A 15284-nucleotide genomic window follows, 5' to 3' on the forward strand; every position below is an offset into this window, starting at 1 on the left:
CTCCCAGTGGAGCACAGGGCCTCAACAAACAACCAATAAAAAAAAAAAAAAATAATAATAATAATAAGAAGAAAGAAAGAAACACAGAGTAGGAGACAGAGTATCATCAAAGTGAAATGTGTCAGAGTGACAACAGAGTGAAGAATGACGTACCTCTCTGCGCAGGATGCAATGCACCATGACGATGACGAAGCCTTCCAGCGAATCAAACACAGCGAACAGGATCTGGAAGAGGGAGGAGCGTCGGTCGGTGATGGCCAGGACAGCAGACATCCAGGTGAGGGCGAGGAGAGGCAGAACCACACAGGAGCTCCACAGCGATGCCCTGGAGGATGGGAGGGGAACAGCAGCCCAGTGCCAGGGTCAGTACTACAGTCAGTTACACAGTTGAAGATACACAGGAAAGACTACACTGCTGGAAAAGAACTGTCTCTATTTAATACGATTTTGCATGATTTACTTGTTTGAAATGGGATTAAATGATACTACAAACTACATTTATCTTTCTAATTACAATAGAAGTATTTCAAATGAAATACATACAGCCTCTACTACTAAAAACTGTATCTATGTACTGCATGTTGCCCTCGTTGTTGAAATTATTGGCATTATGTACAGTATAATATACCTATAACAAGGTATAGGTACATAGCTTGATGTTTTAAATATACTTACACTAGCTACCGTAAATATGCTAATATCACACACAAAAACATACATCCATAATCAATTGAAATATATGTTCCATAACTGACATATGCAATATGCATGTATGTTTAGGATGTGTCAAAAAACATATGAGACCAAGAGCAACAGGAAAAGGAGGAGCTGAGGTGTTTAAAGTGAAATGAAGCAAAGAAACGTAATATAAAGACAAACGCAAGAGGCAGAGGGCAAAGGTATGATTCAGTTGACAAGGACTTCTCTTCTGGTCCATATGTTCCTACAGGACAATTTCTCTCTCTCTCCTTCACCAACATTCTTATTTCTTTCCCTAACTCCTCAACTCTTCAGATTCTTTGTTTTACATGTGCACTTTTTAACTCTGTCCTGAGTTGATTGAATGAAAGGTATCTAGGTGTTATTTAAAAAAAGCATTCAGACACACTCCCACTGAAAACCACATTACATAAAATATAGCGACACATCAAGCCTGGCCACAGAAACCCAATGCGCACACACACACACACACACACACACACACACACACACACACACACACACACACACACACACACAGACACACTAATTGATAAGTTAAGTGCACTGCCCGTGAAAACCTCCTCCATGCGGATACAGATGTAGTGTTACTGCATCCATCCATATCCTGGGGGCATTACATAGCTGAAAGCCACTGAGCCTTGCACTTTTACTCTGGCCTATATTAAAGCTGCTTTTCTGCTGTCTGTGCTTCACACACACACACACACAGTCTTGCACAGCTAACCTTCTGGAGACATACAATTCAGTCCCATTCAAAATCCTATTTTCCCTTACCCCTAACCTAACCCTGACCCTAACCCTAACCTTAACCCAAAAAACCTAACCTTAACCCTAACCCTAAACCTAACCCTATCTCCTAACCCTAACCCTAAACCTAATTCTAACTCTAACACTAATTCTAACCTTAACCCTAAACCTCCTAGAAATAGCATTTGACCTTGTGGGGACAGACAAAATGTCCACAGTTGGTCAAATTTTTCTTGGTTTACTATTCTTGTGGGGACTTCTGGTCCCCACAAGTATAGTTAAACACGTCCACACACACACACACACACACACACACACACACCATATCTTCCAACAACAACACTGGAGAACTAATTCCCAGTGATTCTCAGCGAGGGTACAGGGGATAAGAGGAAATGAAAAGGGGGGAATAATGAAAATATAAAAACAAGCGAAGGAGGAGGAAGTAGAGGAGGCATGTCAAGGAAAAGTAAACAGAGGTAGAGAAAGCAGTATAGAATATGTGGGTAAATAATTAGCAGGACTAACATGGCGTTACTGGTAGCTGTGGTAGAAACGTCAGCCGACGAGATAACTCCGCACTTGGCACATTTGAGCGTCATATTGTACAGTGGTACTGTCATCTGACTGCAAAGTAGTCAAATTAACACACGCTGTAACATAATACACACACAGATACAAATGCACACACACACATTCTTACACTCATACATTCAGAGTGAGTCACAGTTCCCTCTCTCTCTCTCTATCTCTCTCTAGCTCTCTGTCTCTCTCAGGGCTAAGGGGTATGTGTGGGGGCTGGGCCAGACAAGATACACAACCACATCAGTGGATATGTCACTAAGGGCTGATTTATTCCACAATGATTGATCACTGCTCCTACTATATGTGAACACAACAAGCTTATAGGGGATCCTAACCAATATAGAGTGAGTGGGATAATCAAGTCAACAAAGGCACTATTGCATCCCAACATTCTTCTAATCATCGTTTTAATCTAAGTACAGCCTATACTTATCATCTTGAGTCTGTGCAGAAAAGTGCCGTGACACTGTTGCACTAGCGGTTAAGAGGTTGGGCCAGTAACCGAAAGGTTCCTGGTTCAATTCCCAGAGCGGACTAGGTGAAATCTGCCGATGTGCCCTTGAGCAAGGCACTTTACCGTAATTGCTCCTGTTAGTCGCTCTGGATAAGAGTGTATGCTAAAATGACTAAAATGAGAGATACATGGAAAAACTTAAGTGCAGGTCCGTTTCTTATTGGCCAGGCACCTGTATGTATACTGGCATGAATACACATTATATTTCCCTTCTTCATCTTATTATTCACATTGTTGAATCCTTCATTTATGTGCATTAAGCTAAATAATGATGGTATTCTTATAAATGAATAATGCAAATGTCTAATTAGAGACACTTCATGTGCCTATTGATGCTTTGCGTCTCAATTGCGTTGTTTATTTAGCTTCCTAAATGTAATTGCTGTGAATATTTTCACCCCTGGTTATTTCTCTCTACGCCTCACTGGTCAGACTGATTACTTTATACGGGCATTACTGAACACTCTACTAAAGCTCTCACGCACAGAAACACACATGCACACACACACTCATGTAGTCATGTACACACATGCAAGCACACACATATGCACACACATATACACACACAAAGTAACACACAAACAAACACACGCACGCACGCACAATGAACTATGAACTCAAAGTAGTGAGTCGTGACAGGCCTCTTAGCCTATATCTCCAATTAACCAATTAAGAGTGTTTTTACATGTGTTCATTACCGGGTGTATATCTGCGAATGTGTGTACAGTGGGGAAAAAAAGTATTTAGTCAGCCACCAATTGTGCAAGTTCTCCCACTTAAAAAGATGAGAGAGGCCTGTAATTTTCATCATAGGTACACGTCAACTATGACAGACAAAATGAGGGAAAAAAATCCAGAAAATCACATTGTAGGATTTTTAATGAATTTATTTGCAAATTATGGTGGAAAATAAGTATTTGGTCAATAACAAAAGTGTCTCAATACTTTGTTATATACCCTTTGTTGGCAATGACACAGGTCAAACGTTTTCTGTAAGTCTTCACAAGGTTTTCACACACTGTTGCTGGTATTTTGGCCCATTCCTCCATGCAGATCTCCTCTAGAGCAGTGATGTTTTGGGGCTGTCGCTGGGCAACACGGACTTTCAACTCCCTCCAAAGATTTTCTATGGGGTTGAGATCTGGAGACTGGCTAGGCCACTCCAGGACCTTGAAATGCTTCTTACGAAGCCACTCCTTCGTTGCCCGGGCGATGTGTTTGGGATCATTGTCATGCTGAAAGATCCAGCCACGTTTCATCTTCAATGCCCTTGCTGATGGAAGGAGGTTTTCACTCAAAATCTCACGATACATGGCCCCATTCATTCTTTCCTTTACACGGATCAGTCATCCTGGTCCCTTTGCAGAAAAACAGCCCCAAAGCATGATGTTTACACTCCCATGCTTCACAGTAGGTATGGTGTTCTTTGGATGCAACTCAGCATTCTTTGTCCTCCAAACACGACGAGTTGAGTTTTTACCAAAAATTTTTATTTTGGTTTGATCTGACCATATGACATTCTCCCAATCCTCTTCTGGATCATCCAAATGCACTCTAGCAAACTTCAGACGGGCCTGGACATGTACTGGCTTAAGCAGGGGGACACGTCTTGCACTGCAGGATTTGAGTCCCTGGCGGCGTAGTGTGTTACTGATGGTAGGCTTTGTTACTTTGGTCCCAGCTCTCTGCAGGTCATTCACTAGGTCCCCCCGTGTGGTTCTGGGATGTTTGCTCACCGTTCTTATGATCATTTTGACCCCACGGGGTGAGATCTTGCGTGGAGCCCCAGATCGAGGGAGATTATCAGTGGTCTTGTATGTCTTCCATTTCCTAATAATTGCTCCCACAGTTGATTTCTTCAAACCAAGCTGCTTACCTATTGCAGATTCAGTCTTCCCAGCCTGGTGCAGGTCTACAATTTTGTTTCTGGTGTCCTTTGACAGCTCTTTGGTCTTGGCCATAGTGGAGTTTGGAGTGTGACTGTTTGAGGTTGTGGACAGGTGTCTTTTATACTGATAACAAGTTCAAACAGGTGCCATTAATACAGGTAACGAGTGGAGGACAGAGGAGCCTCTTAAAGAAGAAGTTATAGGTCTGTGAGAGCCAGAAATCTTGCTTGTTTGTAGGTGACCAAATACTTATTTTCCACCATAATTTGCAAATAAATTCATTAAAAATCCTACAATGTGATTTTCTGGATTTTTTCCCCTCAATTTGTCTGTCATAGTTGACGTGTACCTATGATGAAAATTACAGGCCTCTCTCATCTTTTTAAGTGGGAGAACTTGCACAATTGGTGGCTGACTAAATACTTTTTTTCCCCACTGTATGTATGAGTGTGTGTTGCTACATGGCTGTATTAAAACAACACAGAGGATAGACAATGAATTCTAAAGATTTCCTGAGAAGCTGTTCCAGGTTTAATCCTTTCCTTCTTCACTGGTACTGTAATCCACAAATACTGTAGACAATCATCACATTCCCATCTAGCAGTCTATTTCTGTGTCACCCCACTTCTCCAGTGTCTGTGCTGTCATCTAATCTCATCTCATCTCATCACAAAGCCCAGTGTTGCTGTGGCCTGCCTCTCTCTGCCTGGATGCCTGACTGGAAGTAAGAGACACAGTACAATCTCTACAATGCCTCTTCATCATGGATTACATACTGTAGGAGAAATAATACAGCAATAATACACAAGAGGGTATGCGATTACTGAGATTATTATCAGGACGTGACGCAACGATAAACTGTCCATCCATACTTCTACACAATGGCTTGAAAACCGTTTCATTATATTAAAATACCCCCACAAGACAGAGACATCTAGAAGAAACAGAGTTCGAGAAGAACAGTGTCACAAAATGGCCGCTCGCAAAACAACAATTAAACCATAAGAGCCGAGGAAGGAATCGATTCAGTATAGCCGCTGGACAGATGGATTAAAAATCACATTATAAGAAATTACATTTCAAGTAAAAGAGCAACCCCCCGCCATAGGCAGTGATATTAAAAAGCAATCAGTAGCTTTTGAAATACAACACCATTTCCCTTGTCTTTATGATGTGTAGACGACAGAGAGAGTTCAGAGAGAGAGAATGAAGCTGATTAGGAAACACCCATATACTGTACATAGGCACATAGACCTAGACCTGCTCAAATCAAATCCAGGTCTTCAATCAAACAAGCAATACTCTTCAGCTAAATGCTCACTTCATTGTTCTGTCTCAACAATGTGGGTAGCAGTGATTAGATACAGTGGGGAAAAAAAGTATTTAGTCAGCCACCAATTGTGCAAGTTCTCCCACTTAAAAAGATGAGAGAGGCCTGTAATTTTCATCATAGGTACACGTCAACTATGACAGACAAATTGAGGGGAAAAAATCCAGAAAATCACATTGTAGGATTTTTAATGAATTTATTTGCAAATTATGGTGGAAAATAAGTATTTGGTCACCTACAAACAAGCAAGATTTCTGGCTCTCACAGACCTGTAACTTCTTCTTTAAGAGGCTCCTCTGTCCTCCACTCGTTACCTGTATTAATGGCACCTGTTTGAACTTGTTATCAGTATAAAAGACACCTGTCCACAACCTCAAACAGTCACACTCCAAACTCCACTATGGCCAAGACCAAAGAGCTGTCAAAGGACACCAGAAACAAAATTGTAGACCTGCACCAGGCTGGGAAGACTGAATCTGCAATAGGTAAGCAGCTTGGTTTGAAGAAATCAACTGTGGGAGCAATTATTAGGAAATGGAAGACATACAAGACCACTGATAATCTCCCTCGATCTGGGGCTCCACGCAAGATCTCACCCCGTGGGGTCAAAATGATCATAAGAACGGTGAGCAAACATCCCAGAACCACACGGGGGGACCTAGTGAATGACCTGCAGAGAGCTGGGACCAAAGTAACAAAGCCTACCATCAGTAACACACTACGCCGCCAGGGACTCAAATCCTGCAGTGCAAGACGTGTCCCCCTGCTTAAGCCAGTACATGTCCAGGCCCGTCTGAAGTTTGCTAGAGTGCATTTGGATGATCCAGAAGAGGATTGGGAGAATGTCATATGGTCAGATCAAACCAAAATAAAAAAAATTGGTAAAAACTCAACTCGTCGTGTTTGGAGGACAAAGAATGCTGAGTTGCATCCAAAGAACACCATACCTACTGTGAAGCATGGGAGTGTAAACATCATGCTTTGGGGCTGTTTTTCTGCAAAGGGACCAGGACGACTGATCCGTGTAAAGGAAAGAATGAATGGGGCCATGTATCGTGAGATTTTGAGTGAAAACCTCCTTCCATCAGCAAGGGCATTGAAGATTAAACGTGGCTGGGTCTTTCAGCATGACAATGATCCCAAACACACCGCCCGGGCAACGAAGGAGTGGCTTCGTAAGAAGCATTTCAAGGTCCTGGAGTGGCCTAGCCAGTCTCCAGATCTCAAACCCATAGAAAATCTTTGGAGGGAGTTGAAAGTCCGTGTTGCCCAGCGACAGCCCCAAAACATCACTGCTCTAGAGGAGATCTGCATGGAGGAATGGGCCAAAATACCAGCAACAGTGTGTGAAAACCTTGTGAAGACTTACAGAAAACGTTTGACCTGTGTCATTGCCAACAAAGGGTATATAACAAAGTATTGAGACACTTTTGTTATTGACCAAATACTTATTTTCCACCATAATTTGCAAATAAATTCATTAAAAATCCTACAATGTGATTTTCTGGATTTTTTTCCCTCATTTTGTCTGTCATAGTTGACGTGTACCTATGATGAAAATTACAGGCCTCTCTCATCTTTTTAAGTGGGAGAACTTGCACAATTGGTGGCTGACTAAATACTTTTTTTCCCCACTGTAGGTGATATTCTGTGGTTCCCAGTCGACAAACAAGGGTACAAAGTTTACCCAGTTTACTGGTATTTCTTTCACTAGGAACGTCCACATTTCTTTCACTAGAATCGTCTGTATAGTGACAACTAGGGTTAAAGTAACTGAACAGCAACCTGCTAACACAGTGCTAACACATCCTGGAATGAGGAATGAGGAAACACAACACCACACCAGGTCTGCCTGGATGGCTTTACAGTAGACCTTTCCTTTTCTCTCCTGTCTTGTCCTCTACTCTCCTGTCTGTTTCCATTTTTAGCTTCAATTTTAGGGGTGGAAGAAAGAGAGAGAGCGCATCAGCAGGCAGCGAGGGTAAATCTAAATTTCTGAGGTGTGAGAGAGCAGGGCTACAGTACGCCGTGCCTAATAAGGCGCATCATCTAGCGATTATTAATTATCTTGATTAAACATGTTAGGTATTGAAAGGCATGCGAGGGGAAAAAGAGACTGACACCCTTCTCTGTTTTCCATGTATCCACTCTACAGTGCCACCCTGCCCCCTCCCCACAGTCCCTCCCCCCTCAGTCCACATACGCATAGTTTGAACCTTGAGGGAGCAGAGGGGGCCCAAACAGTGAGAATAATATCAGAGAATAACATGGTATCCTACTGTGTTGTGTATGCATCCAGTCTTCTGGTGCCACCCCTCCCCCTCTCCCCTCGGTCCATGCACCATTGATAGCCCAGTGGTCTGCCTGCGCAACCCTAAAACAACCCCCCAGTACCCACTTTGTAATCGAATACAAACCAACACACACGCCAACACACACACTCACACATTTAAACACACACAAACATACACACACCCTATCATATACTACTCTGTGCCATATCCTATACTTCTGTCAGTATTCATTCTGTATCTTAGTAATGTGACTACATTGAACAGAACCATGTATCACAACCGTGTTCTAGATTTTGCACTGCAGTTTATGTCTACAGTTATTCTTTACATTTATTGCTTGTCTAGCTGGTTTTAGATGAAAGCTGGGATATTGATAGCAGGGAAAGTGTGAGGAGGGGGTATTAAGCCAATCAGAGTGTGAGGAGAGATTATTAAGCCAATCAGAGAGCGCTACTGCCAGGGGAAGGATATTTAGTGTGTGGGGTGGGCCGTGACCCAATACAAATCAACAACAGTGTGGGCGGGGTTGATTTTTTACCCAATCAGTGACGAGGTGGAAAGGGGGAGCTGAGATTGAGGTGTTCCTGATTGGAGAGGAGGAGCCCTGAGTGAGAGAGAGGGGGGGATTCTGTGCAAACTCAAACAGAATGTTTCAGACAGCAAAAAACAAACTTGTACAGTTCAAGAAAAGTGAGATAGATAATTGCAGAGAGAGGCAAACATGTTGTTCAGAGAAAATAAATACATAAATAAACAACAATTCAGTTGGATGCACTAACAATGGCCAATGAGGGCACAGAACAGCAGCCTGCGAGAAGGGGGGAGCAGGGGTCACCGTGAGGTCAAAGGTCAACCCTGGGGTTATATAGGGACTTAAGGTCAAGACCTCTCAACATTGGTGAGTATTGCGCTGCACATGCTACTATCTGTATTAAGTAGTAGTAGTAAGTATAAACAAGGTAGACTTTAAGACAAGTACACATGGTTGAAGTAGGTTGAAAACCTTCCATCCCATCTCAGTACGAGCTTGGAAATGCCCAAATGGCTGAAGTAAAAACCCCATCTCCAACACAACAGATGTATCAGATGGAGTTTGTTTCATATTGTAGTGAGTGGCCTTTTTAAGAAACACAACAGAAAATAAACCAATTTCTATGGCTATAGAGCTAGCATTAGCGTTGTACTATAAATCAAACACATGACATTATGGTGTGCTTTGAGTGATCTCTGAGGTCTCTACTCTATACCCATAGGGCCCCTGCTCCCCTTCCCTAAACAACTAGCAACCAAACTAAATAAAAGAGAAAGATGGATATACAGAAATGTACATTATATAGCAACACCTGCAAATTAAGAGAAGCTGAGTGAACGTGTAAAAGCAACATACAGTATATGGCAGAGTACAATGAAACCAATACAAAAGCCATGAGATGAGCACTGATGCGCCATCTTGTTTCTTAATGGGAGGGTCCGATAACCAGTCCATTCTTTCTCATCTTCCCTTTTCTTATATCTCCCTCCCTCCCTCCCTCCCAACCCTTCCTCCCTCCCTCCCTCCCTCCCAACCCTTCCTCCCTCCCTCCCTCCCTCCTTCCCTCCCTCCCTCCCTCCCTCCCTCCTCTCTTCTTCTATCCCTCTCTGTCAGACCACATCCTCTACAAATCTTCCAATCACTGATCACTGTCTTTCTTATGAAAACATCCACATAATCCTTTCAATTTTTATTTTATCTGCTCCTTTTCATTTCCCCACTCTCACCTCTCGCTGTCTCTCTCTCTCTGCTCTCGCTATATCTCTCCTCCCTCCCTCCTTTCTCTCTCTCCCATACTCCTGTTGTCTGTGCTCCTATTCCCCAACTGTTATCTACCCTGTTTCTAAATTCTGTCATCTAAAGAAATAACTCTTATCAATTTCCTCATCTGACTCTTTCCTAGCTCTTGCGTTCTAGAAGTGAGAGCCAATGGCATCGCTAGCCCCGCCCCCAAGCGTATGCCCCCAGGCTGGTTATTGGTGGACCAGTGAGATGGATGTGTGGTAGGATGAGGCATACCCTGCCCTCTCCTTCAGTTTCATATCAGTAATGCCGTCTTTGGACACCAGTTTGTTAAATACGAGAATCCCGATAACCATGTTAACCTGTCAGAGAGAAAAGAAAGATGTGAACAAAGCAGCCAGATACAGAGAAAAACTCTTAGTCACTCAGACCATATAGCTACAACCACTCTGTCTGTCAGTCTGACATGGAACTACAGAAATGATAGAGTATGATACATGCATGTAAATCATGTCAGTCCCACACATATACACAATAGTTGACATATCAAACCTACAGTATATATAAAGTTGTAACTGCTAAGTGAAGGTAATAACATGTAGTTAGTCAAGTGGTAGCAATATTGCGCATAGGGTCCATTGATGACTATACATGGCTTGCAAAAGTATTCACCCCCTTGGCATTTTTCCTATTTTGTTGCCTTACAACCTGGAATTAAAATTGATTTTTTGGGGGTTTGTATCATTTGATTTACACAACATGCCTACCACTTTGAAGATGCAAACAATTTTTTTTTGTGAAACAAACAAGAAATAAGACAAAAAAAACAGAAAACTTGAGCATGCATAACTATTCTTCCATATAATATAATAATATGCCATTTAGCAGACGCTTTTATCCAAAGCGACTTACAGTCATGCGTGCATACATATTTATTTATTTATTATCTTTTTTTTGTGTATTGGTGGTCCCAGGGATTGAACCCACTACCTTGGCATTACAAGCGCCGTGCTCTACCAGCTGAGCTACAGAGGACCAGTCTCCGACATACCTTTTGGCAAACACCAAACGTGTTTGCTTTTTTTTTCTTTAAGCAATGGCTTTTTTCTGGCCACTCTTCCGTAAAGCCCAGCTCTGTGGAGTGTACGGCTTAAAGTGGTCCTATGGACAGATACTCCAATCTCTGCTGTGGAGCTTTGCAGCTCCTTCAGGGTTATCTTTGGTCTCTTTTTTGCCTCTCTGATTAATGCCCTCCTTGCCTGGTCTGTGAGTTTTGGTGGGCGACCCTCTCTTGGCAGGTTTGTTGTGGTGCCATATTCTTTCCATTTTTTAATAATGGATTTAATGGTGCTCCGTGGGATGTTCAAAGTTTCAGATATTTTTTTATAACCCAACCCTGATCTGTACTTCTCCACAACTTTGTCCCTGACCTGTTTGGAGAGCTCAATGGTCTTCATGGTGCCTCTTGCTTGGTGGTGCCCCTTGCTTAGTGGTGTTGCAGACTCTGGGGCCTTTCAGAACAGGTGTATATATACTGGGATCATGTGACACTTAGATTGCACACAGGTGGACTTTATTTAACTAATTATGTGACTTCTGAAGGTAATTGGTTGCACCAGATCTTATTTAGGGGCTTCATAGCAAAGGGGGTGAATACAGTTATTTTTTTCATTTCACTTCACCAATTTGGACTATTTTGTGTATGTCCATTACATGAAATCCAAATAAAAATCAATTTAAATTACAGGTTGTAATGCAACAAAGTAGGCACTGTAAGTTTATGGTTAGGGCAAGGCAAGAGTTACAGTATCTTACATATTTCTATGGCTAAATGTAGGGTTAATCTAAGATCAGTAAAGCAACAATGGTTTCTAAGACAAATAAAGGTTGAGACAGAGAGATAGGAAGTACCAAGACTACAGCAGCAGCCGGTCCCACAAAAGCATAAAGCAGACCACCTTCCAGAGACAGCCAGCAGCTGAGAGAGAAAGAGGAAGAGAGGGAAGAGGTGGAGATGAAAAAGGGAGGAAGAGAGAGTGACACCCAGAGCAGGTGAGAAGGAAGGAGAAAGATAGATGAAGAGAAAGAAAGGTGGCATGAGAAAAAAAGGATGGAGAAAAACAGATACAAGAAAAGAAGAAAGATGGTGTAAGAAAGAGAGAAAAGGAGGGTAGGGTAGAGTGAGGAGAGGAAGAGGTCAAGTCAGATACCAGGTCACACAAAAACAACCCCCAAGTATAAGGATTCTTTATCACATGTCTTAAATGCTCTTTAAAGATTAGGTAATCCAACATTAGGATTTAGAAGAAGATCGAGTTCTAGAGCTACACAGAAAGAAAGATACAGAGAGAGAGAGACAAAAGGAGAGAGAGAAAAGACACTTGTCTAGACAGAGGGAGACACACAGCAACAATATCAGGGATAGCAGACTCACTAGTTGACGGTGCCATATCCCTTTGCTTTGGTGAAACCCACAGAGATTGCCACAACCAGAGCAGGTAGACCTAAGGAGGAGGGAGAGGGGTCAGTACTGGGTAGGGACGGAACAGACGGACAAACAGATGGACAGACAGAGAAACAGATAAAACTGATCCCAATTTGCTCTGTGCCCCTTGCTCTTGGCCTAACCCTGACCTTTCAGACCGGCTAATGATCTAGCGATGTGGGACAGACAGAGAAACAGCATCCTCACCCCAGCCCAGACACAGGAATCGCTTGCGGATGATGCGGTTCCTCAGCCGGCCAGTCACAGCCATGTATGACTGCCACGCCTCCGTCAGAACCCAACAGAAAGACGACAGGAAGAAGAAATGCAGGAAAGCAGCGACCAGTGTGCAGATCACCTGAGAGATGGAGAGAACACAAGATAGGAAGAGAGGGACAGAGAGTGAGGGAGAAAGAGAAGAAAAGAGGGAGGGTGTGAGGGGGGGTTGAAAGAGGGAACAGGGAAGAGAAGAAGAGATGGAGAGATGTGAGTAAAGGATCTTTACAAGACTTTGAGAGAGCATGTGGTGAGATACAGCTTGTTCATTGGCTCTTACCTTGTTCCTTGTCTGCGTCTGACCAATGAGGATGAGGGCATTGGAGGAGATGATGGAGAGGCAGAAGTTGATGAGGATGACGGAGCGCTCGGAGCGAATGTACCTGAGGAGAAACAACATGTTGAGGGGTCCACACCTTTCCCAACTGACCGTCAACCACCAACAACCACACCCATACTTTCTTCACTTAAACGGTTCAAAAGCTCCAGCCTTTTTACACTATCAAGCAAACCTGAACTGCACAATGCTGGCTCAGATTTAGTCCACTTTGTCCTTTCCAGCACGGTTCAAGCAACTATGGTGGATGCGTAACCAAACCAGCCTAGTACAGCTCAGCTGGGCTTACTGGGCTTACTAACCAGAGTCCAAGTGTTCTCACCTCCAGACCGACACATAGATGATGATGAGGAGCAGCAAGGTGAGAGAGGAGACTCCACAGCCCACCATCAGTGTCACAGAGGGAAGCTGCATTTTATCCATATTCTGCAGGAGACACACATATAGTCAACACACAGACTGTTAGTACTGCAAAGAAATGTAAAGAAGCTGTTTTTTTCATGTTATCATGGAGCAGATTCTTTCTTCCACTCTCCTGGTTCAGGACTGCAAAGCTAAAACAGTATGAGACCCCTCCGCACACACACACACAGACACACAGACATGTGCAGTGCCGTGTACAGAGGTAGGTATAGCTGGTATCTGATAAAGAGAGCTGGAGAGAGGCTGGCAGGCAGGCAGGCTTCTGTTTGGGCCTTGGCTGGATATGGAGAGCAAGGTGATTCCAAGGTGAATCACTACACAGATTCTTAGCTGAAGGCCATGAACCAACGGCAGCTACAAAGCACATTTTGACAGATTAATTGTCAGACTACACTACAGACAGATTCAAACGTTCTACTATGAAACACAGCAAGATAACGCAAACCTCCTCCTGTAAAACCATCGACAACAACAGATCGCCGTCTCCATGTTCCCGCAGCAGCCATTGTCTTAGTTGCCATGGTGATGCAGGATGGGGATGTTGGTATGGTAGCGTGGCAGCAGCAGCAGTGAGGGAAGGAAGGCTACAGCATCCCACTTACCCTGTGGCTGCTTTATGCATAAGCGTGTGTGTGTGTTTGTGTGTGTGTATGTGTGTGTGTGTGTATTTCGGACACAATTCCCAGTCTTGACTCATGCATGCTTAGCAGCACTGACTGATTGTTCCCTGCTGTGGCCTGAACAGAGTGAAAGCATCTAGCTGGCAGGCAGTGTATCTATCTGAGGGAGTAGTGCTGCCTGCAGGCTCCCATGCATGACATCCTGGGCCATTCTCCCAACGTAGGCCGGGCGTGTGTGTTGACTGCGTTCTTCAGTATAGCATTATGTGATCTACAGAGCAGTACTAACAGTGAGTCAAGAAGCCCATGTTCAGGAGTGCTGCTTAGTGAAGTGCTGCTTACTCTAGAAGACTAGCTTGATTAAATGTGTAATGTGTTCCAAATGGAAATATGTTGTGTAGTTGTCTTTGCTAAGGTTTGTTAGAGGTGGTGTTGGGGTGGATATAGGGGGGGGGTTGTCTGATGGGAAGAGATAGCTATGGAGGGATGGGGTGCAGGGGGGAGGGGGTTGTTGAGGTGGTGTTGGAGTACCTAGAGGTGAGATGGAGGTGGAAGGGAGCACAGCAGTCTTATGACAGGGATGGGGGGGCGGGGAGAAGAGGAGGGGGGTCTATTCTATGGTTGTGCATTCCACCCTCAAGCAGAAGATAATTGACTGAGTTTATAGTCTGTCTTGTTTCCAGGTTTGATGTGTGCTAGAGGGCCAAATTAATGAAATCCTTTGATTAATCTGCACTGCGGTGAGTTCCCATCTCTCTCTCAGTCTGAAGGAAAAAGATTAAGAATGCAGCCGAACGGAACAATGTCAGCTGAGACCGAGTAACTTTTACAGCCCTCTCTGTCTCCACTAATGGCAGCGCAGGGATGTGGGATGTGGGATGTGAATCGCGTACAGTGCAACCGTCTAGTGAGAGAGACAGAGACTTCCCATCCCGAAGAGGCTAGGCTATGTTATCCCAGTGTTGACCTAAAACTGCCTTCAGAAAGGGGGCAGATAACAATGGCTAAATGGTATTCGTGATTTGTATCAATGCAGATATACAGGTATACATATCATAGCATTAACTGCTTTCCAACACCATCAAGGCTTTCTGAGAATCACCATGGACACAGTAGTTCAATGATACCTAGCCTGGGTGTGTCTAGTTTGTAGAGTCAGACTAACAGGCTTTGACCATGACCTTCCACTGAACTCTGTATCTGACTGTATGTGACTCAAACCCAAGTAAGATTGATAGCATCTAAAGAAACATGAATCCATGTATGAGTACTGATGCAGCTACAGCA

General features: G+C 43.5%; 1 pseudogene across 1 annotated transcript in view; it reads right to left on the reverse strand.

The window, feature by feature from the left end:
• Positions 1–15284, reverse strand: part of LOC311108167 (adhesion G protein-coupled receptor B1-like) — a 65273-nt pseudogene that overhangs the window by 4780 nt on the left and 45209 nt on the right. The window contains exons 18-25 of the transcript XR_014615278.1: positions 13277–13380; positions 12898–13000; positions 12549–12699; positions 12291–12360; positions 11768–11834; positions 10133–10218; positions 1999–2097; positions 154–325 (exon numbers count right to left, since the gene is read on the reverse strand). The product of XR_014615278.1 is annotated as an adhesion G protein-coupled receptor B1-like (transcript). The remainder of the gene's footprint in view (positions 1–153; positions 326–1998; positions 2098–10132; positions 10219–11767; positions 11835–12290; positions 12361–12548; positions 12700–12897; positions 13001–13276; positions 13381–15284) is intronic.

The sequence above is a fragment of the Coregonus lavaretus genome, assembly GCF_964263955.1.
Source record: "Coregonus lavaretus genome assembly, chromosome: 3".
Lineage (NCBI taxonomy): Eukaryota > Metazoa > Chordata > Actinopteri > Salmoniformes > Salmonidae > Coregonus > Coregonus lavaretus.